Genomic DNA, 22,886 nt, shown 5'->3' with positions numbered 1-22,886 from the left:
GTCAGCGTAAAGGACCTGGTAGCGTAGACACATACATTAACAGGTCGACTTAAGGCGGCTTCCTTCGACCTAATTTTTTAGCATAGACCAGGCCTTAGTCTACTTTAGAGAGGATTAAGCTAAGCCACAAAAAAAGCACTCTGAGGGCATGTTTACACAGAGCAGCAATCAGCACTACTGGAATGTGATTTCTAAAGCAGAATGTGTTGCGCACTAATTGGTCTGGGTGGGCTCTGCTGGTGCACACTAAAAGTCCCTTAGTGCACACTACTAGTCCGCTTTAGAAATCACATCCCCATAGTGTGCATTGCTGCACCACATAGACAAGCCCAAAGTCTTTGTTTCCAATTCTTTTGCCTTACTCATTGACTTCAGCTGCTTTTCAAGCTCTTGACACATTTCAACCAAGAGATAACCACATTTTTTTGTGGTGGGTGAAGTGACTCTTTCTATTCCAGCAGAATAGAAACCAGTTTGCACTTCATATATGTAGTTCCCTTGGTCTTCACTCAAACAGGATTATTACACATGGGCTACCTTGAATACATCATCAGCTATTCTTAGTAGCAGCAGTTCTTTCTTTAGGAGGACTCTTCACTTGTTGGAACAGGTGTGGCTACCCTAAGAAGTCCCATTTACAATCACCTTTCTTTGTAAGACTATTTGAATATTCTATATTTTATCAGCTTCTATCTTGACTAGCCATCACATCAGTAATATTCAGCACTTAATCCGCTATTAAGAGTAACTCCCTTTTGTTTACATTAGATGGAAAATATTAAGCTTATTTTATCCTTTTACAAAACCTAATGATTTTAAAAAATTCATTGAAATAGTTATTTTACTTCAACAGCCCCCTGCAGTCAGGGTGGATAAAAATAAATCATTTTTAAAAGTCATTTTTATTTTTTAAAAATAAACCTGGTTAAAATTAAATTTGACAACCTATGTTATGGCCTAAACTTATTATATTACAATAATTTAAATTAAATACAAAAAAAGTACATATTTGGTGCAAAATTTTTAAAGAAAGTCAGACAACTGAATTGGTGGAAATCACTGGTTATGCACCTGGAACATAAGTTTGTTGAGGTGCTAAACCAGCTTTTGACAGCAGTATCCTCTTGTGCAGATGTTGACAGAGTATCTTCTTTTCAATTTATTTTACTAGTTCAATTCTAAATTATATATATATTGTCTCATACTATAGAATTAGAATTTATAATCCCTATTCCATGATATCTTTGAGCTATAATGTATTTTAATTAAAATGATCTTTAGATAAAATGCTTTTTGAGGAAAAACACCTATCAAAAAATATGATTTAAATTAAAAAACTGATTTTCAAAAATCATTGATTTTTATCCACCCTGCAAAATGATAGCATGGAAGAACTGGAGAGATACATATGTAAGCGCCTGGGGGCAGGGACCATCTCTTCATTATTCTGTGTTTGTACAGTACCAAACACAGTGGGGCCCTCATCTATCACTGAAAGAAAAGGAGTACTTGTGACACCTTAGAGACTAACCAATTTATTTGAGCATAAGCTTTCGTGAGCTACAGCTCACTTCATCTATCACTGAGGCTCCTAGATAGTACAGCATACAAATAATAGACATTACAGGGAGCTCCTCAGTCATTCATGGTTAAAAAGGAACTATTTGAAATGTTCAAAAAAGCTCATTGTGTTTAACAGCCATTAGGGGCCTGGCTCACTCTGTGCTCTACTTCTGCCATGTGAGGGTCCAACATTCTTCAGATGCTGAGGGAGTTCTGTTGGACTCACAGCAAGGCGCTAAAACCTAAGAGTGAGAATTAAGACAGACTATATTCAGAGAAGGGGCATTAGCTGTGGGTTCTTGAGCAAATACCAAATTGGGTAATTATATTGGGTCTATCTTAAATTCCACTTGCTGTTTTGGTTGGATAAAGTTATTCTTCACTTCCCGTCCAAAACTGATGTATAATTTTGATGTACAATTTTAACAACTGCCATATTTCAATCCAGAGCAGAACACATTTCTGTAATAGATGAAGAGATTTTTCTATTTATAATATACGGTTTTCGAAAAGTCATTTTGAGATCTATTTGGTCGGAAGGGGAGATTACATATACTGTATACCTAAAAAGTCATCATCATGATATCAAACTCTTATGACGTTAATAGGCTTTTCTTTTATTTAAGCAGAATACCTTGTTACAACAGCAGGAGAGCATTTAACAAATCATGGTGGTCAGCAGCAGAAGGAGTAAAAGTTTGAACAGTAACAGGTATTTCATGTTCATGATCTAGGCAAACAAAAGGATATACTATAGTTGCAAAGCCCCTAGATAGGCACGTTTTTACTGTTGGGGTGAATGTAGCATGTGTAAACAACTTAAACCTCTCGCTAGTTTGCCCAGAGTTTCCACGAATAGTAAGTGAAGACATTTTTTAGCAAAATGATTTTTTAAAATTGAAAGCAGTATTATGTCCTTTGACCTTCTATATAACATATACCAGTGTAGGTAGTCTGAATTGCAAGGAAAGATACACCATAAAAACAAGTTCTGAGTAGGTTATGGGAGTCAGATCTTGCGTAGAATGAGAGGAAAATCATAGTCCCATTCAAAAAGGTTAAATTATTCAATCACCGACAGTTAACCAAATTGATCCAAATTCCAGCAGCCAAAAATCCTGACTATGCTACCAGTGCACACATATAATCTGGTTTGTATCCAAATGTAATTCTGACACTATCTTAGAAGCAGGTGCCAAAATCTTATAAAAGTGTGAAAGATGGTGTTGGTTTAGTCCACGGGTTGGCATCCTTTTTCAGAAGTGGTGTGCCGAGTCTTCATTTCTTCACTCTAATTTAAGGTTTCGCATGCCACTAATACATTTTAATGTTTTTAGAAGGTCTCTTTCTATAATATATAACTAAACTATTGTTGTATGTAAAGTAAATAAGGTTTTTAAAATGTTTAAGAAGCTTCATTTAAAATTAAATTAAAATGCAGAGCCCCCAGACCAGTGGGCAGGACCCAAGCAGTGTGAGTGCCACTGAAAATCAGCTCGCGTGCAATAGATTGCCTACCCCTGGTTTAGTCTCTAACTCTGTTCTCATAGACAGCTCGCTTCCTCTCTGTGAGCCACATCCCAATTCCTGTGGACACAGTAATCTGGTTTGGAAAACCAGTTTTACTACTGCAGCAGAGTGTTTTCTGAACCCAATGGAGTGCAATACAGATGAAGTTCCACATTTTAGCACAATTAGCTTAGAAGCATTTGAGAGTAACAAGTCTATACTTTGAAAAATGTTAGAGAGCAGGTATTTCGAAAGAGAGGGAAGTTTTATGAAAATGGGATCTATTAGAGACTCCTGGGGGTGCTGCAGTACCCCCTGGCTTGAAGTGGTTTCCATCATATACAGGGTTTAGAGTTTGGTTCAATGGCTCTCAGCACCCCCACTATACAAATTGTTTCAGCACCACTATCTATTAATATCTTATCTGAAAATTAAATTTAATAGACGGGTGAAACAAGGCTTCCACTCCCAACACAATTACAGGCCTCAATAGGATTTTTTTCCAAAGTATCTTAGTCAGCTGAAACATTTTGAGAATTAGACACTGACAGCAATCACTGCAGTACACAAAGGTCTCTAATGTATGACACTGTGTGGGGGCAGGTACGTTGCCTAACTCACTTGAGTAGTGTTCAGAAAGCTGCTTTTTCCAGCGGTCACATCAACCATGTGAATCTAACCTACATGCCTATGCCTGTTTATTGTATTCCTCGACCTGATATCTGGACATCTAGGATCTACCAGTTGTCTCCTTTTGAGAATATAATTTCTATTATTTACAGGTAATTCTCTTCAAATTTGCCCTGTAATGGTCCCAGGCAGTTTTTCATCCTGACCTGAGCCGGCATGAAATTCCACAACCAAGTAGCCCATCTAGGTTCTTCTATAGTGCCTATTACTGTAATATCTTAACACCCCATAAGCTTTTTAAAAATAAAATTCCCCTTCTTTATTCAATGTGTCAGAGTAATCTGCTTGTAAGTTGTTGTTTTTAAAAATAAAGTAATTGTTTTGAGAAGGCCAAATCAAAGAAATTAATTTTGAAAAGAGTTCTGAAAGTGGTGAAGTAAACATGGTTATTCTTATCTTTTGTGGTAATGAGTTCCACAGTTTTTAATCCAGCTGTTGAGAAAGTTCTCTTTGTGGCTCACAAGTTTCCCTGTAATGGTTATCAATTTCACTGTTCCAACTGAACACAGCTATTGTGGGAAGTGATAGTCCAAGGGCCATACATTCACTATATATACACATGGCCTAAAACAAATTTTCATGCAATTTGTATTTCACAATACTCTATTTTCTTCCTCCGCAGCATGCTACCCCTTTCTTCAGTATGCGATAAAAAGTTTCCTTCAGAGTGAGGCTATGGTTTGCTGAGTGAAAATCTCTTACATTCTTTCAATAACAATCATTCCACAGATCCCACCCAGAGCAAGCTAGTCAAATATGTGAGCTCAAAGAGGTACTTAGTTGGCTGGTACTGGAGACAAATCAGTGCATTCTGTTCTAAAATTCCTATTTATCCCACTTTTCTTATTTTTAGATAATCTACAATTATATAGGGTATTTCCTTCTACAGTATTTCCTTCCCACAGCATTTTACAGACAAACCAATATATAAACTATACAGAGATAGCTGCATTTCAGTGGTGGATAGAACATTGCACGTGTTTTTAACAGGGCACAAAAATACTGCATAACAGTTTAGGATAAACTGGGAATGACACAGTATTGAACTGAAATTGCAGTGGAATTTAGATAGTGTATGTAAACTTTATAGGGGATTTTTTTTTATTACATAGTTTACCTGACACAAGTAACCTTTCAATTTGGTCACATCATCACAGTTTAAGTTTCACATTTGTAAAATGATGTAGAAGAAAATGACTTGTCCTGGAGAGCAGACCGTTATTGCGTACACACTCGGTGTTTAAACATCTCATGAAAAATCTCAGAATAACTTTAATTTATATACCTCCTTTCTTTCAGAAGAATACCAAAGTGCTTTATAAACTCAGACTGAGATACCAGTTTTACACAAACCAATTCAGTCACCTCTAGAGTGAAAAACATAGCTGTGTAACAGAACATAGCAACACTGGATGATTGTTTGGGACTGGCAGTGAAGAATACAATATTCATGTGTAAGTGTCGTGGGAATTTAGTTTGGTAGAATTTAATTACCAGAATAGAAATTAATCCAGAAGTGCATCTAACATCCCTGCTTTCATAATATTAAAAGTAATATGAGGTCATTCAAGCCACAGGGACTTAAAAATGTAGTTGTTACATCAGGTACAAAGATAACATTTCAAGCAGTAGGACAGTAAACCCTAAATGAAACTGGGGTAATAGTTCAGTAGTGACTATGCATCTCACTCTTTTGAGACTTAAATGTGCTTCTGTTCCACTCTAGCTTGTTATCTTTCTTTACTGAAAATTATTTAAGATAACAAATGTAGTCTTTAAACTTGAGGCTGTTAAAATACTTTAGTCCTGTGCAAGACAGAGTACCCATTTCCTTCAGATTACTTTTCTCCGTGGGTTCCTGCTGACATGTGTGGAAGCACATGTTGCAGGCTGTCATTCATGCACTGCTTTTCCTATTTTCTACACGAGGAGAAGGGGCATGCTGTCTCAGGGTAAGTCTACACTTAAAACACTGCTTTGGCGCAACTGCCACTGCTACAGCACTTTAACAAAGACACTGTAAGTCACTGGAAGAAAGCTCTTCCATCAGCTTAATTAATCCACCTCCTTAAGAGGCAGTAGTTATGTTGGCGGGAAAAGCGCTGTCTACACGGGGGGGGCTAGGGGAGGGGATACGTGTTAGGTCAGTACAACTACAGCACTCAGGAGTATGGCTTTTTCACACCCCTGAGCGATGCAGTTATACCAATTGACAGGTTGCAGAGTAGCAGCCGTGTTAGTCTGTATTCGCAAAAAGAAAAGGAGTACTTGTGGCACCTTAGAGACTAACCAATTTATTTGAGCATAAGCTTTTGTGAGCTACAGCTCACTTCATCGGATGCATTCAGTGGATAATACAGTGGGGAGATTTATATACATAGAGAACATGAAACAATGGGTGTTACCATACACACTGTAACAAGAGGGTGATCACTTAAGGTGGGTAGCGGATAGAATACCCCAGGTCGGGGTTCCAGGGGTGTGTCTGTGCAGATTTGTTCTTGTGCTTTTTCAGGGAGTTTCTTGAGCAAATGGTGTAGTTCCTTTTGGTAACCCTCAGTGGGATCAGAGGGTAATGACTCGTAGAAAGTGGGGTTGCAGAGCTGCCTAGCAGCCTCTTGTTCATATTCTGACCTATTCATGATGACGACAGCACCTCCTTTGTCAGCCTTTTTGATTATGATGTCAGAGTTGTTTCTGAGGCTGTGGATGGCATTATGTTTTGCACAGCTGAGGTTATGGGGCAAGTGATGCTGCTTTTCCACAATTTCAGCCCGTGCACATCGGTGGAAGCACTCTGTGTAGAACTCTGTTGTTTCGAACTTCAGGAGGAGTCCACCCAGAATCCTTCTTTTTGTAGTCTTGGTAGGAAGGTCTCTGTGGGTTAGTACGTTGTTCAGAGGTGTGTTGGAAATATTCTTTGAGTCGGACACGTTGAAAATAGGATTCTAGGTCACCACAGAACTGTATCATGTTCGTGGGGGTGGAGGGGCAGAAGGAGAGGCCCCGAGATAGCCTAGCAGAAGAATCTGTCCTAAGAGTATAGTTGGATAGATTAACAATATTGCTGGGTGGGTTAAGGGAACCACTGTTGTGGCCCTTGTGGCATGTAATAGAGAGTTTAGTGTCCTTTTTCTTTTGTAGAGAAGCAAAGTGTGTGTTGTAAATGGCTTGTCTAGTTTTTGTAAAGTCCAGCCACGAGGAAGTTTGTGTGGAAGGTTGGTATTTTATCGCTTCCTCAACTCTAATGCCCCTACTCTACTTGCGCTACAATGATAACACCTTCATCATCTGGATCCATGGAAAAGAAGCCCTTGAGGAATTCCACCATGAATTCAACAATTTCCATCCCACCATCAACCTCAGCCTGGACCAGTCCACACAAGAGATCCACTACCTGGACACTACGGTGCTAATAAGCGATGGTCACATAAACACCACCCTATACCGGAAACCTACTGACCGCTATTCCTACCTACTTGCCTCCAGCTTTCACCCTGACCACACCACACGATCCATCGTCTACAGCCAAGCTCTGCGATACAACCGCATTTGCTCCAACCCCTCAGACAGAGACAAACACCTACAAGATCTCTATCAAGCATTCTTACAACTACAATACCCACCAGCTGAAGTGAAGAAACAGACTGACAGAGCCAGAAGAGTACCCAGAAGTCACCTACTACAGGACAGGCCCAACAAAGAAAATAACAGAACGCCAATAGCTGTCACCTTCAGCCCCCAACTAAAACCTCTCCAACGCATAATCGAGGATCTACAACCTATCCTGAAAGACGACCCATCACTCTTACAGATCTTGGGAGACAGGCCAGTCCTTGCTTACAGACAGCCCCCCAACCTGACGCAAATACTCACCAGCAACCACACACCACATAACAGAACCACTAACCCAGGAACCTATCCTTGCAACAAAGCCCGTTGCCAACTGTGTCCACATACCCATTCAGGGGACACCATCATAGGGCCTAATCACATCAGCCACACTATCAGAGGCTCGTTCACCTGCACATCTGCCAATCTGATATATGCCATCATGTGCCAGCAATGCCCCTCTGCCATGTACATTGGTCAAACTGGACAGTCTCTATGTAAAAGAATAAATGGACACAAATCAGACGTCAAGAATTATAACATTCACAAACCACTCGGAGAACACTTCAATCTCTTTGGTCACTCGATTACAGACCTAAAAGTGCCAATTCTTCAACAAAAAAAACTTCAAAAACAGACTCCAACGAGAGACTGCTGAATTGGAATTAATTTGCAAACTGGATATAATTAACTTAGGCTTGAATAGAGACTGGGAGTGGAGGGGTCATTACACAAAGTAAACTATTTCCCCATGTTTATTCCCCCCCTCCACGGTTCCTCAGACGTTCTTGTCAACTGCTGGAAAAAGCCCACCTTGATTATCACTACAAAAGGTCCCCCCCCCCCCCCGCTGGTAATAAGCTCACCTTAAGTGATCACTCTCTTGTTACGGTGTGTATGGTAACACCCATTGTTTCATGTTCTCTATGTATATAAATCTCCCCACTGTATTTTCCACTGAATGCATCCGATGAAGTGAGCTGTAGCTCACGAAAGCTTATGCTCAAATAAATTTGTTAGTCTCTAAGCTGCCACAAGTCCTCCTTTTCTTTTTTAGTTGTACCAATGTAGGTCTATAGTGTAGACCAGACCTTAGATCAATTTGTAAAATATCCTGTATGTTCGACAGGGTTTGGGTTGGTACATGGCAGTATGGCGTACTGGCACGGCTCTCAAGCGGTTATCTTGTTCTCCAGAATTTCACTTAAAGAAAAAGAAAACAGGCTCTAGCTTTTATGATCACAAAGACACCAACCAATGCAGAGAGGTCTAGATCAGCCCATAGAGCCTGTAACAGTATCTCTGAAAGGTGTGAATTGCTCTATACCGCTCAGGTGTTCAGTGATGGTAATTTAAATGCCCACAGTGTCAGCTATTTCATCCGCCTTGTAAGAAAGGAGCAGGAGGATCCTATATCTACACCAGCTACCGCAACACCCCACGTCGGGGTCACAAGGGGACTGGCCTTGGGAGACGCCCCCGCTCCTTCTGCTCTCCCAGTCGAGGATCACGTTGATCCGAACGACCTCAGGCGAAGGCGTCTCATGTTGACAGCTCGTCGGGGGACGACGACGGCGCTTAACCCTGTGGGCAGAGACACCCCCCCCCCATCACCACGCCCCCGCCCTTCCCCTCCAACTCCTCCCGAGCCTCTGCAGCCCCCGCCTCTCCCATCCCGTGCGGGCGGGGAGGTGTCTCGTGGCCGCCCCCCGCCCCGGAGCGCGCGGAAAGTCGTTGCCCTGCCCGATGCGACATTAGCGCCGTTTCACCAACGAGGTCCCGCGTGCTCAGCCGAGAGCCGGCTTTGGAGTGGAGGCGGCGTCACGCTCCGTCCCGGGGGCGGCGGCGGCGGCGGCGTCCGCATCCCCCCCCCCTCGGCGCGATGCGGCAGGGCGCTGCCCCACAGGGTCCACCAGCCAGTCACCGGGGGGGGGAGCGGCGCTTGTGCACCCACCGGGAGGCCACCTGAAGGGCGGGCACGACACGACCTCCCGCGCGGCTGGTCCCCCCAATACCTGTGTTGGGGGGGGCGGGGGCGGGACTCCGCTCCTTCCTGCAGCAGCGCCTCTACCCTATGGACAACGTGGTGACGGCAAGCAGAAAAAGACAAACTTCCCGCCCACACCAGAGGCGCCAGGGACGACGCTGAGCTCGTGACGGCGTTTTTGCAGCCACTTCGGCGCGCGCGCGCTAAGGGTCCAGGAGCAGCGGCCCCAGGGCGCAGCAGCTTCCGCGCCTCCCCAGCTCGCGCGGCGCCGGCAGCGCTCCAGCGGGCGAGGCCCGCGCAGGGGCAGAGCTTCGGCGCGCCGCGCAGCGTGGGGGGCGGGAGCTTGGCGTGTCGCGCGGCGGTGGCGGCCGGAGGGCGGGGTTCGCAGGCTCGCGCCGGAGGCGGGACCGAGTGTCTCGAGCCGGGGCCGCGGGAGGGAGCCGAGCGTGAGGGAGAAGCGGGCGGGGAGGAGCCGAGTCTCAGTCTGGCTGGTGTCGCGGCCCCCTCGCTCCCACTCCGTCGCTGACAGGCGGCAGCCGGAGCCCCCCGGGCGGGCAGCAGGTGAGAGAGGGGCCCCCGCCACCCGAGGGGAGCCTGGGCCAGGGCCTGCGGGGAGCGGGAGCCGCCGGCTGCGGCTGAGGGGTGGGATGCGGCCGGGGATGCGAGGCTGAAGCTGAGGGGCGGCCTGGTACTGGAGAATCCGCCGCCAGCTCAGGTGGGTCTCGCCCCGGCAGTGGCCGAGACCCCTCCCTTTCCAGCCCCGCGCGCTCGGGCGGCCTGTCTGCAGGCTAGGAGAGCCGGGGGCGCTCGGGTGGGGCCGGGGGTGGCTGGCAGGGAGCGGACTCTGCCTGGCCCCTTCTCTTCCCTGGTGCCGGGGGAAGCGCGGGGCCTGGGGCAGCCCTGCCGGCGCCTCGCACCCGTGTCTGGCTGCGGCGTTGTGTTTCTTCTGCCCTCGGGCACCTCTTCCCCCTGCGGGACAGCCCGGGGAAAGGAAACGGCGGGGATCGCATCGTAGCAACCTGCCTCTATTGCCTGCCGACGGAGACACAAGGGGGGTCTGTGTCTTCTCTGGTGACATTGATCAGGGCTTATGGGTGTAATAAATATATCTTGACTCTTTGATTTTTGTGACCATCACAGTAGCTTCCCCCCCATTTTGTATTCCAGTTATCCAACCCCAGTATTTGGTATCTGCATTTACTGTAAAAAAATTTTATTCTTAAATGCGGTAGTAATATCTATTATATATCAGAGGGATAGCCCTTTTAGTCTGTATCCACAAAAACAACAAGGAGTCCCATGGAACCTTTAAAGACTAACAGATTTATTTGGGTGTAAGCTTTCATGGGTAAAAAACCTACTTCTTTGGATGCATGGACTGAAAATTACAGGTACAGGCATAAATATATATTGGTACATGAAGAGAATGGAGTTACCTTACAAGTGGATTACCAGTGTTGAAGGTCAATTCAGTCAGGGTAGATGTGATCCACTCCCAAAAATTGATGAGGAGGTATCAATACCAAGAGAGGGAAAATTGCTTTTATAGTGAGCCAGCCAATCCCAGTCCCTATTCAAACCCAAATTGATGGTGTTAAATTTGCAAATTAATTGTAGCTCTGCGGTTTCTCTTTGATGTCTGTGTTTGAAGTTTTTTTGTTGAAGAATGGCTACTTTTAAATGTGTTACTGAATGTCATGTTATATATGGTATGAATGTCAGATATGTTGTTTGGCTTGAGGTATTTTTATCCAAATGCTGCAGAATCTAAAGTGTCATTACAAACTAATGAGTTTTTAATCTGTGGTGGCTGTAAATTAACCTTCTAAATGAAAAGTGAGTGTAAACTGATAGAGTGCTATGTTCCTGGGTCTGCAGACATCTTGAAACAATAGCTCTGGGAAAAGTGAATTTGCCTGCTCCCCATATCACTCTAACTAGGGTATTAAATCTAAAGCCTAATTATGAAACTAAATGTTGTCATCAGCAAATTTTATCATGGATCATTTAATCATAGGCAATGGGGAATGGTGTGGGAGTAAAGCTGATGGTGTTCGGGAAAATTTGGGAGTGGCTTTAAGATAGCATGTGTAGAGATAGAAAAAGAAAGCAGAGAGACCCACAAAAGACAAAGTGGTAGAGAAACAAAGTAAGAAGGATGGTGAAATAAGAGAAGAAGGAGACGTACCAGTGTTGGTAAAGGTAAGAATATGTTTCTGTCATATTCTGTCCTTGATTATTTTGCAGACCTCCCTTCAACGTCTGTGGTTGAATAATGGAAATGCATAGTTGTACACTTATGCCCTGGCCAGCTCCAAAGAATGAATTTGACACCCTATAATGGTATTAGCGCTTTGTCATTTAGCTCAATACTGACTAGAGTTAGATGAGACTGTGGTTTAAAAAACCAAACAAACTAGCACCTTGACTATACTAATATGGCTAGGGCAGTAGTATAATAGTGAACATTATAAATAAATATAAGTATATTGCAGTGAACATGGCCATTGGTGGCTTATCTATGATCACTTGTAGTGGGGGAGCTATGTGAAACACAGCACACCGATAGTAATGGCACAGCCCAAAAACTTGGGATAGAGCATAGTTCTTGAATGCTACCAGGGTGGATAAAAATCAGTGAATTAAAAAAAAAATCAGATTTTATTTAAATCAGATTTTTTGATAAAAAGTTTTTTCCTCAAAAAGCATATCTTAAAGATAGATACATTATAGCTCAAAGATATCTCATCATGGAATAGGGATTATACATTCTAATTCTATAGTATGAGACAATATATTCATGGAATGTTTAAGAAAAGATTTGTAAATGAGTTCCAATAGTTCATGGATTAGGGACCCAATCTTATGGGGGGCTTCTGTATAGATTATTTAGGTTAATCTTTCTCTCTACCTAATGGGACTCAGTGCTCAGTCTAGAAGATGAGCTCAGTGGTTTGAGCATTGCCCTGCTAAACTCAGGGTTGTGAGTTCAATCCTTGAGGGGGCCATTTAGGGTTCTGGGGCAGAAACTGAGGATTGGTCTTGCTTTGAGCAGGGAGTTGGACTAGATAACCTCCTGAGGTCCCTTCCAACCCTGATATTCTAAGATCATTTGTTTCTCTCTTTATGGAAACTTTACAATACCATCAAAGATGCTTAGTTTTGCAGTTCTCAAACTGAGGATTTGTGTCTCCAGAAGTAACATGCTTGTTAACAGCAAAAACATTTTTAAATAAATATGTAGAGGTGAGAAATAACAGACCTCAACTCTGTTGTCCCTCTGCAAATTTGTGTACACACAGTCAATCTCTTACCTCTCTCTAAAAGTGCAAAGTTTCAAAAAGTTCAGTGTTTGTTGGGGGCAGAATAGATCTGGACAAGGAGAAGAAGTCTGGAGATAAATGTGAGAAGTGAGGGACATATGCTTGTTTTGTTAAAATATTATATGTTTTCTGTTGAAGAAAACATGCAGAATACTTAACCTTGTTGTTTTAGTTAAATAAAACAATTTAAAAGTCTGTCTGGTGATGTTCTCCTCCTAATAAAACACAGCAAGAAAGTCCTCCAAATATTAATGATTAACTTGTTGAATTGGAGATAGTTCACCTCCCAATGACTTCATAAATATCTGCTTCAGTTACCTTTGATAAATGAAATAACCAAACAATCGTTCATTTTCTGATATAGCTGTAAATCTAATCTGAAAAGTTTTCAAAATAAATCAGTGTTTAAAAATGTATAGTGTGTACCTTCTAAAAATGAAACCTACATCTATCTCTGAGTTGTGAAGAATGTGTATTAAGGTTATAACAACCAACAAGAATGCACTTTTATGTAGAAAACCATGATTAAATCGAGTCTTCCTGACTAGTGATTTAAATCAAATCCACCCTGAATGCTATTTAATATGGTTGGATATTTTCCACGTTGGCTGGCCAAAGTTTATTAAAACAAATTTAATTGGAACCAAGGCAGAATATAGACGTTAATAAGAGGCCCTGTGTATATTACAGGAGAACTGTTATCCAGGAATGCTTTAAAATCTTTTCTAGATGAGAACTAGCACTGTTTCTCTGGCCATGTTATAAACGTTTATTAGGCCCTTATTTCTTCAATAACTGGTTAGTGGCGTGACTGGCTAAATGGTTACTAACTTGTGAATTTAATCATGGGCTACCCTCAACTGGCCTCATCTGGCACACAGTTGTTAGCCCAACACCACAACTAATAGTTTGCCTCAGATTTTAATAAGGGTAATGAGGAATTTAGAAGTAGTATCAGTGTGGCTAATTGGAATGAGGATATGGAGATAGAAATTACCATGTCTGAGGTGGAAGGCAAATGCAAACAGCTTGGGACCAAATCAGGGGGCCCGGATAATTTCCATCCAAGAATATCAGAGGACCAGGCACATGAAATTGCAAACCCAAGAGCAAGGATTTTAATGAATCTGTAAACTCAGGGGTCATAACTTATTACTGGAGAATTGCTAAGATAGTACCTATTTTTAAGGGGGGGGGTGGGAATTATCTGGGAAACTACAGGCTCATTAGTTTAACCTCAGTTGTATGTAAGGTCTTGGAATAGAGGTCCCCAAACTGCAGTGCATCCCCCTAGGGAGCTGTGGAGGAATGTTTGGGGGGGCGCAGTGGGGCCAGGCCAGCCCCCACGGGAGGGAGTGCCACCTGGACCCTCCCTGCCTCCTGCTCTGCTCCGGTCCCACCCCCAGCCTGAGCTCCTGGCCGCAGCTCCATTCCCGGCCCAGGGCCAACAGTGGGAGTGGAGCTGGGTCTGGTTGCTGACCTCCATTGCAGCCTGGCTGCGGCTCTGCTCCTGCCCCCAGCTTTGGCCCTTAGTCGCGGCTCCGGCCCCAGCCTGCTCCCGGCCCCAGACCCACTTCCAGCTCTGGCCCCAGCCTCGGCCCCCTTACCCATCTGCGACCTCCCACCCCTGACCTGCGACTTCCCTCCCTGGCCCTGAGGGGTCACAGACAGTCGTAAGAGAGGGATGACCCTCAAAAGTTTGGGGACCACGGTCTTAGAACAAATTTTGAAAGAGAAAATACTTAAGGACATAGAGGTAAACAGAAATTGGAATAAAATGCAACATGGTTTTACAAAAGGTACATCTTGCCAAGCCAACACGATCTCTTTCTTTGAGAAGATAACTGATTTTCTAGAAAAAGGAAAGGCAATAGATTAATCTACCTGGATTTCAATAAGGCATTTGATACAGTTCCACATGGGAAGTTATTAGTTAAATTGGGGAAGATGGGGATTTAATACAAGAATTGAAAGGTGGATAAAGAACTGATTGAAGGGGAGACTACAGCATATTATACTGAGAGGTTACCTGTCAGTCTGGATGGAAGTTACTAGTGGATTTCCTCAGGGATCGGTCTTGGAACCAATCTTGTTTTAACATTTTCATTAATGAACTTGGTGCACAAAGTGGGAATGTGCTGATAAAATTGGCAGATGACAAAAAATTGGGAGGTATTGCCAATCTGGAGGACGGGAATATCATACAAGAAAATCTGGATGACTTTGAAAACTGGAGTAATAGAAATGGGATGAAATTTAATAGTGCAAAGGTCATGCATTTAGGGACTAACAACAAGAATTTTTGCTATAAGATGGGGACATATGAGTTGGAATTGGTGGATGAGGAGAAAGATCTGGGTGTATTGATAGATTGGAGCTCATAGTCATCCTGCGAATGTGATGCGGCCATGAGAAAGACTAATGTAATCCTAGGATGCATTAGGTGAGATATTTCCAGTAGAGATAGGGAAGTGCTATTACCATTATACAAGGCACTGATGAGACCTCATCTTGAATACTGTGCAGTTCTGGTCTCCCATGTTTAAGAAGGATGAATTCAAACTGAAAAAGGTGCAGAGAAAGGCTACTAGGATGATCAGAGGAATGGAAAACCTACCTTAGGAGAGGAGACTTAAGGAGCTTGCCTTGTTTAGCCTAACCAAACAAAGGCTAAGGGGAGATATGACTGTTCTCTCTATAAATATGTCAGAGGGATAAACACCAGAAAGGGGGAGAAGTTATTTAAGTTAAATAACAGTGTCGGCAAAAGAATAAATGGATATAATAAACTGGCCATCAGTAAGTTTAGGCTTGAAATTAGACGCCGGTCTCTAACCATCAGAGGAGTGAAGTTCTGGAAAAGCATCCCAAGGGGAGTAGTGGGGGCAAAAAACCTAACTGGTTTCAAGACTGAGCTTGATAAGTGTATGGAGGGGATGGTATGTTGAGATTGTTTACACTGGCTTGTGGCCTGTCTGCAACTGCTAGTGGCAAATATCTCCAGCGGCTGGAGATGGGACGTAAGATGGGGAGGACTCTGATTTACTACAGTGAATTCTTTCCCAAGTGTCTGGCTGGTGGGTCTCACCAACTAGTTTAGGGTCTAACTGATTACCATACTTGGGGTTGGGAAGGAATTTTCCCCAGGTCAGATTGGCAGAGATCCTGGGGTGTTGGGGTTTTTTGTTGTTGTTGTTGCCTTCCTCTGCAGCATGGGGCATGGGTCACTTGCTGGTTTGAACTAGAGTAAATGGTGGAGACTCTAACTTGAAGTCTTAAAAGCATGATTTGAGGATTTCAGTAACTCAGCCAGCAGTTATGGGCCTATTACAGGAGTGGGTGAGTGAGGTTCTGAGGGTTGTGATGTGCAGGAGGTCAGACTAGATGATCATGATGGTCCCTTCTGGACTTTAAGTAGGAGTCATTCCTGTAAGCAATCCAGTACTGGATTATCTCCCTGTGTGGATGGGCTTCCTTAATCATACCATTGTAACCAGTAAATTAAATCCTCCCTTCTCCACTTACTGTGTGCAGTGAGGCATCCCACCCTGTACTTTCTTCACATATTGAGGGCATCACTCTGTCAATCTAACCCCTAGAGATTCTTTCCCTATATGTGAGCTATTCCAGAGCTCTTACGTAGCCGTTACCTGGAAGCTATGGGTAGATTTAAAGTATTTAACTTGTTTTGCTGGACAGCATATGTTCACTTTAGTATAGACACATGCAGCTATCCAGATCACAATAATTTCTACAGTGAAGACACTGAGACAGCAAAACCTTGTCCGATGGTGAGATCGAGACCTTGCTGACTCTTCTGGAGTGAGGGAGATTTAGTTTTTGCTAAACGTAAACAGAACGTGTTTCAGGGAAACCTATAATCATTTTGCTGGAAGCAGGATTCAGCATACTGCTGACCAGTGATGAGAGGCTATAAAGAGCTTAACAAATAATATTGCTAACATCTTATCAATGCTAGAAAACAATATTATTGCTCTTCTTGCAAGTATCTCATGTATCTATGGCTAAGACTGTTTCCTGGTACTGTAGTTGGCTTGTCACAGTGAAAATTCAGGAGGTGGCACATATGTTGCTCTGAACAAATGCCTTGTCTACACTGGTAAAAATCAGAGTTATAAATACCTACCTGTGTATGTTTACTGGTGGTTAGCAATGGAGGAAGCAATAGTAAGAGCTCAGGCTTGTTTACCGCCATTGGCAACATGGTTACAGTTATGATTCTACTGTTGTAGTGAAGCGTTAAGGATCTACTTCCACCCAGAGAGAGAGAGAGAGAAACTGTATCACAATTGCTGAGGAAATATTTCTGTTACTGTGTGTGCACTATGAGAACGAGCTACATGTTGCTGCAAACTTCTAATCGTTGTCCTGATAAAATCCTGCTCTAAAGTTTACCAGTCCATTTTGGTGATTAGAAGAGTGAGAATTATTTTAATCAGAGTTAATATCACCATTGGTTTTCATCCCTGTTTGACTTTCATTATTTATTTGGGTTTTTTTGTTATTGCATCTGCTGTCTTTGATTTGTTGTCTTGTACACGTTAATTTTATATATCCCGTATTTCATGTTGGTTGGTGCTAAAACTGTGTTAGGGGCTTGACTTCTCCACCCACAACAATCTGATTCTTAACCAGTGAGTAAGAAGACAGATGCCTCCTGAAGGAGAATTTAAATGAGAACTCTAATTTGAATACATTCACCTGATTGTATTTGAGAATAAGCTGACAGTAATAAAATCACCAAGCTAGTGCTTTTGTCGAAGCCTGGAAAGGACACTGAGCACACAACAGTTTCAGCAAGGTAGGAAAGCAGTACTCAGTCTCCTTGTCTTAGCCTGGTATTAATGTATTTTAACAACTGAATTTACATAATGATGAAAACTTGCCTTATTTGTTGGGAAAAGGGAAAAGAAAAGATTATACATTCATTAAATAAGGTGGAGGTATGGTTTGGTCCAAGCTCTAGTTACAAAAAAAAGTTCCAGCCACAATGTGTGTAAAAACAGAATTATAGTGAGCCTTGTTTTGTTCTGAGGTGAATGTCTTTTGGACTAGAAAAGATTTAAACTAAAAAGGTTTTTTTAAAAAAAACCTGAGCTGAGTGTAGCTTTTGTTTTTATAGTATATTTGATTATATAGTGTTTAAGAATGGTAAAACGTCTAAAGAAAGATGTCCGTTATTAGTAGAAACACCAATCTTTAAAGTGAAAATAGTATGTAGCAGGTTATTCCTGATTACACCATTGTTATTGTTAATTCTAATAGATTTCATGATAGGGAATATGTATCTAACGCAAGGGTGGAGACCTGAACTGAGCTTTGAGGCAGAACGGGGCTCTGACTTTCATATTCAGAGGATTGTGGGTGGTGGGAGTATATTCTGATTTTAGAACAATGCCATTTTCTGCTCATTGCTGTCTTGCTTTAAGCTATGCTTTCCCCTGTGCTGATAAATGAAGGCTATAGGCCTCTCTCCCCATTTTTTCTTAGTATAAATAATCACGGATACAGTAACTAGTTTGAGGAAGCATACAGCAACAAGGTGTAGCTGCTTTGTTTCTGCTATCTGCTAACAAAGACAAGTGACGAATTGGCAAGTGGAAAGCAGAGCTGGATCCAGAAAGAGGAGAGAAATCAGATTATCATATACTCCAGTTATTTCAGTGTGTGTGTGTGTGTGTGTGTGTGTGGAACATCTTACCTTTTATTCTTCTTTAATTAATCTGTCAAATGGGGAGACTGCCTAGGGTGACTGTCATTTGGGGTTACAAAACAAACACTTCTATCACAAGTGACACACAGTTGTACTCTTCCTCAGACTGTTAGGGTCAGAATTTGTTGTCCCTTCATGTTAATGAAGCAATGTTATGGCAAATCATGGTCATCTGGAGATCCTCTAACCATATCTTTCTTGAGAGATTTCTCTGGGGGAAATCAAATCCCTCCTCCTCACAGTGGTTTTTGTTGGTTGGCTGATGTTTCAGATAAGTGAATTTGAAAAAAAGAAATAACATTCAAATTAAAATAAAAACATAATTTATAAAAGAGATGTGGGAATTGGTGCCAAAGAATTGCATGTCTGGTAAAGATGGATCAATCTTAGTGTGGATGATTGCTATTTTTGTGTCTTCTTTCCTTCTTAATTTTCTTCATGCCTTTCATTCTCTCCTGTTGTCAGGGCCACAGGGATAACTAATATATTTGTTTTGAATGTGATAAATAAGTACAAATACCACTGATACAACCCCTTGTTTATGTAGTATTTTCAGCAAAGGTTGATTTGGAAACATTTCTCAAGACAAACTCCCTTTTTGTCCCTTTCCCAAATTTATTATTCATTAGTTCATTTTAACAAGGAGTAGTGATCCTTCCTCCCTTCTCAATTGAATTAACCCCCCAGATTCTAGAATATAGAAATAAGACAGTTACTGTTAATTCTGTACTTGTGTGCTGTGCACAAGATAATAGCAGTTTATTAGTCTCCTATTCATTTTGGTTGGGACATCTGTAAATTGTGAATTTTGTCTTTTCCTATGGCACTCAGTCACTATGTAGTGAACATTGCTATCTATAAAATGTCTGGAAGTTTTCACTTAAATGGAATTTTTTATATATTTTTGGGGAAAATCCTTTCCCTGTTTTTTTTTCCTGACACTCCCTCCACCCTTTGTTTTTAATTCCAGTATGTAGGCCCACTTTCAGAATCGTTCCAGTGACTTCAGTTACATTTCCACCAGGCACCTAGTTCTGAATTGACTAAGATGGTATTGCTTTCCGTAGGTCAGGTAATTCTATTCCCATGATTGGTAAAGGGGAATTTCCCTACCCATTAAGCAAACTGAATTAGCTCTTACACCTTCAGTGAGAATGAGAGGTGAAAGTATACATCTGTATGGTAGATATCACATCACTATGGTAGAGCAGATTGTGTGGCATGAGCTATCTTCTGTTACTTGGGAAATTATTTTTCTGTCAGGGACATGAGTTATTTTCATTTTCTAAAGAAGCTATTAATAGTTTGACAAGATGCTGGCTAAGACAAAGAGGAGGCAGTTTCTCGAATCTGTTAAGTGTGCCTTCTGGAGTGATTGAGTTACAATCAACACAGCAAAAGTTTTTAGTAAGACTAGCTTAAGTTTATTATTCAGAAGCGTTAGCGCTTTTATTTTCCAGTTTTGTACTGTATCAATATTGCTACGGTTTTTCCTGTGTATGCTATAGCTTAGAGAGGGCATACGTTTTTAGGAAAGTGTTCTAATAAACTGAAATGCATAGGACAATACACTTTCAGTCCCTTTTATTTAGACTTAAGGCTTGTCTATACAAAAGTTTGGAAGAGAATCTAAATGAACTAAAGGTGTGAATTTAAAGTGGATTAGTTAAACCACATTAAATTCCTGTGTGGACACTGTCCTTCTGAATTTAAGGGTTTTAAACTGAGTTAAGTTAAATTTACCTGGTTTGAAAACAGTTGTGTACACGCGACACAATCTGTCACAGTGCATTAACTTCACATTTATTGCAAACTCTGGGGTCCTTCTGCAAAGTGAACTAAGTTTGCTGCAAATTGTATTAGTTCTGTGTGTTTGTGTGGACACAATGCTGTTGTGCGCTATTTTGGCATGTGTCCAGCAACTATCACACACTACACACTACAGGACAGTTACTGACCTTTCTCTTTATCTGTTTGCTCTCGTCTGCTTTGGTATTAAGTTGCCAGGATGTCCCTGTCATAGTTCAGGGCAACTGTACCTCTGTTTCCCCTCTGGTCCAGCAAGGACATGTACTTCTAGGCTTCTGGCTCCTCAACTGTTACCTCTCTTGGGTGGAGATCCATGTCTCTCTCCCTTCTAAATGGGTTTTTTCCAGGTTGCACTGTTCCCTGCGCACACTTATTCCCAGCTAGCCAGACTACTTAAACAGGCCAGTGTATGTGTGCTTTGCTTTCTCTTCAGAGGCTATAAACATAACTGGCCACAATTAAGTTACCACATAGCTCTTTATAAGCAAGCACATTTATTCTTTAGGTGGAAACATTAAAGAGAAAATATATTAAAAACAATAAAAGAACCTATATACATGCTAATAAGCTTGCCGGAGCTCACCCCCTCAGCTCTAGCAGGGACATGGGCAGGAGCCAGTCCTTTGGACCCTATAATGGGGTTTCCTGTGGTTACAAGTTCATAACAGCCATAGCATAGAACAAATGCCCAGACTGCACAGCTCAGCCCATACCCTGTTTTTTTTTAATACAGCTTGGGACTTTGATCTCCAGCCTTTGGGAACAGGTAATCAGCAGAAAATGGTGCTCTCTTCAGGGCATAGATTCAAAAGTTTGGACTGCTAAATATCTGGTGGAAGGCATTTGGAGTCTCCTCCCCCTAGATATTTCCCAGGAATTTCACTTTGCACACATTGTCCCAAAAAATCATTCTTTGAACCATTGTTCAATATAGTCCTTTGATTATCCTGACCCACAATAAATATAACCTTGGCATTTAATACAATGGACTCAAATATGTAAATAAACTTAGTTCAGTAAGGTTTTTCAAGGATACTTCAGGAAATGGCCACATTTGTCACAGTGCCTCCATCATTTAAAAGCTGTCATAGGGCCAGATTTTGCCCATTTACTCCTGGATTCCACTGTGTCAGCATTGCTGTGATACCACTATAGAAGCCCCATAGCATGCTTTGCACAGCTGCATGGAGGTGTGCTGAGACAATGGTTCTCATCGCTATCTGAGATGAAGCATCAGTACTGGAAGCTCTTGTGTACAGAACAAAAATAAAGATTTGTTTGTGGACATTGCAAAGCAGATGACTGGAGTGGCGAACAGTGCTGGATAAAGAGCAAGCAGCTCAAAAAGACGTATATTAAAATTAGCGATGACAGAAAAATATCCAGCTGGGCACATATAGCCTGTCCAGTTCTGGAGGAACTGGACACGATTTTACATAACTACGTAACCACCCAACACAGAAGAGTTTTGGAACCTGCTGCCTTTTCTGTTCCCCTCCTTCCTCACCTCCTCCTTCACCCCCCACCACGGATGACTAGCAAGACTACGAGGGAATAAGCACAAGGAGCCCAGTGAGGAGCTGTCTCCTAATTGTCAGAACCTCCTGGGGACTGAGGTCCCAGGTAGAAAGCCAACCCGATTCCTGTCCTGCAGCAATGAGCCTGAATCCTAGCCAGAAATCCAGACCAGGACCCAAGAGGCAGATCATCTGGCAGGAACTATGGTGTGTAAGCGTGTAAATCTTTACTATTTATTATTATTATTATTGTGCTGCCATGCTAGATTCTGTTACGGGTGCCTCATGGCCTCAGCTATATTAGGTGGATGTGAGCTAAAATCCTTTGAGTCTCTAGTCCTGCCTCCCTTCTTTGCTCACACTGTCTGCTTGGCTTCCCTACAAGTGTTTCCAAGTTGGCAGCTGCTCCACCTGGTAATTTCCCTTTGTCATATGCTAAAGGATTGACTGCTGACTATTTTGAATACCGTGGAGGGCAAATACCCATCTACTTATTTTCCTTCTCAAATGCTCTTCCTCCCCTTTGCTCCCACCCTCCCCACAAAGCCTCCCCGAACAATTCCTGTTTGTCATCTCAAAATGGTGTCTGGCAGCATGGTGCAGCTGCAACCTCCATCCCACTTGCCTTCTGCAGCAGATTCAATGTGGGCAAAATTCACTGAGATGGTTACAGGAAAAGTTTGGTTAGTATTCTCAGTTTACGTGTGGTACGCATGGATATTACATGCCTGTAAAGATACAAAAATTGCTGCTCCCCGCTGAGGTACAAATGCCCTGTAACAAGCATTCTTATGGGGGAAGAATTGACTATCAGTACAGAGAAAAATAAATAGGGTTCTGCATTTTCTGCAAGGGAGATAAAGCAGAATCTAAGACTAAGAAATTGCTCAACATTTGTCAGGATGTTATGGGGGATAGCCAAATGGTGACTTCCCCCTGGTAAAGCTCACAACTCCCTTTTACTCCTGCAGCATTTCTGGCGGAGGGGCATTTTGGTGAATAAACTTCACAGCATATCATGCTGACCTGCCCTTTTCCTTTCTGAATAAGAGCATTCTTTGCCTCCTACTCACTGGTCTCAGTGTAATGTCCTTGAGAGTCAGGACAGCCTAAAGGGGTTAATTACCCAGTTTGCATCCAGA

The 22,886-nt window shown here is 42.3% G+C and overlaps 2 protein-coding genes across 19 annotated transcripts in view; one reads left to right on the top strand and one right to left on the bottom strand.

The window, feature by feature from the left end:
- RAD52 (RAD52 homolog, DNA repair protein) overlaps positions 1 to 9,441 on the bottom strand; it is a 46,281-nt gene extending 36,840 nt beyond the window's left edge. Inside the window, exon 1 of one of the 3 annotated variants that reach the window (XM_037878020.2) lies at positions 9,390 to 9,441. The gene's annotated coding sequence lies outside the window, so the exon portion shown is untranslated. Of the gene's footprint in view, positions 1 to 9,328; positions 9,349 to 9,389 lie in introns of those variants that run through there. The other 2 variants (XM_037878033.2, XM_037878025.2) reach the window with 2 other exon arrangements.
- A 273-nt stretch (positions 9,442 to 9,714) lies between these two features.
- The window catches only part of ERC1 (ELKS/RAB6-interacting/CAST family member 1), a 551,656-nt gene continuing 538,484 nt past the window's right edge, over positions 9,715 to 22,886 (top strand). For 10 of the 16 annotated variants that reach the window (XM_037877970.2, XM_043540333.1, XM_037877951.2 and 7 more), the window contains exon 1: positions 9,734 to 9,922. The gene's annotated coding sequence lies outside the window, so the exon portion shown is untranslated. Of the gene's footprint in view, positions 9,923 to 22,886 lie in introns of all 16 variants that reach the window. The other 6 variants (XM_043540362.1, XM_043540357.1, XM_037877967.2 and 3 more) reach the window with 4 other exon arrangements.

This window comes from Chelonia mydas, chromosome 1, assembly GCF_015237465.2.
Source record: "Chelonia mydas isolate rCheMyd1 chromosome 1, rCheMyd1.pri.v2, whole genome shotgun sequence".
Taxonomy (NCBI): domain Eukaryota; kingdom Metazoa; phylum Chordata; order Testudines; family Cheloniidae; genus Chelonia; species Chelonia mydas.
Note: the sequence above shows the minus strand (reverse complement) of the source record. Positions and strands in the feature narration are given on the sequence as shown.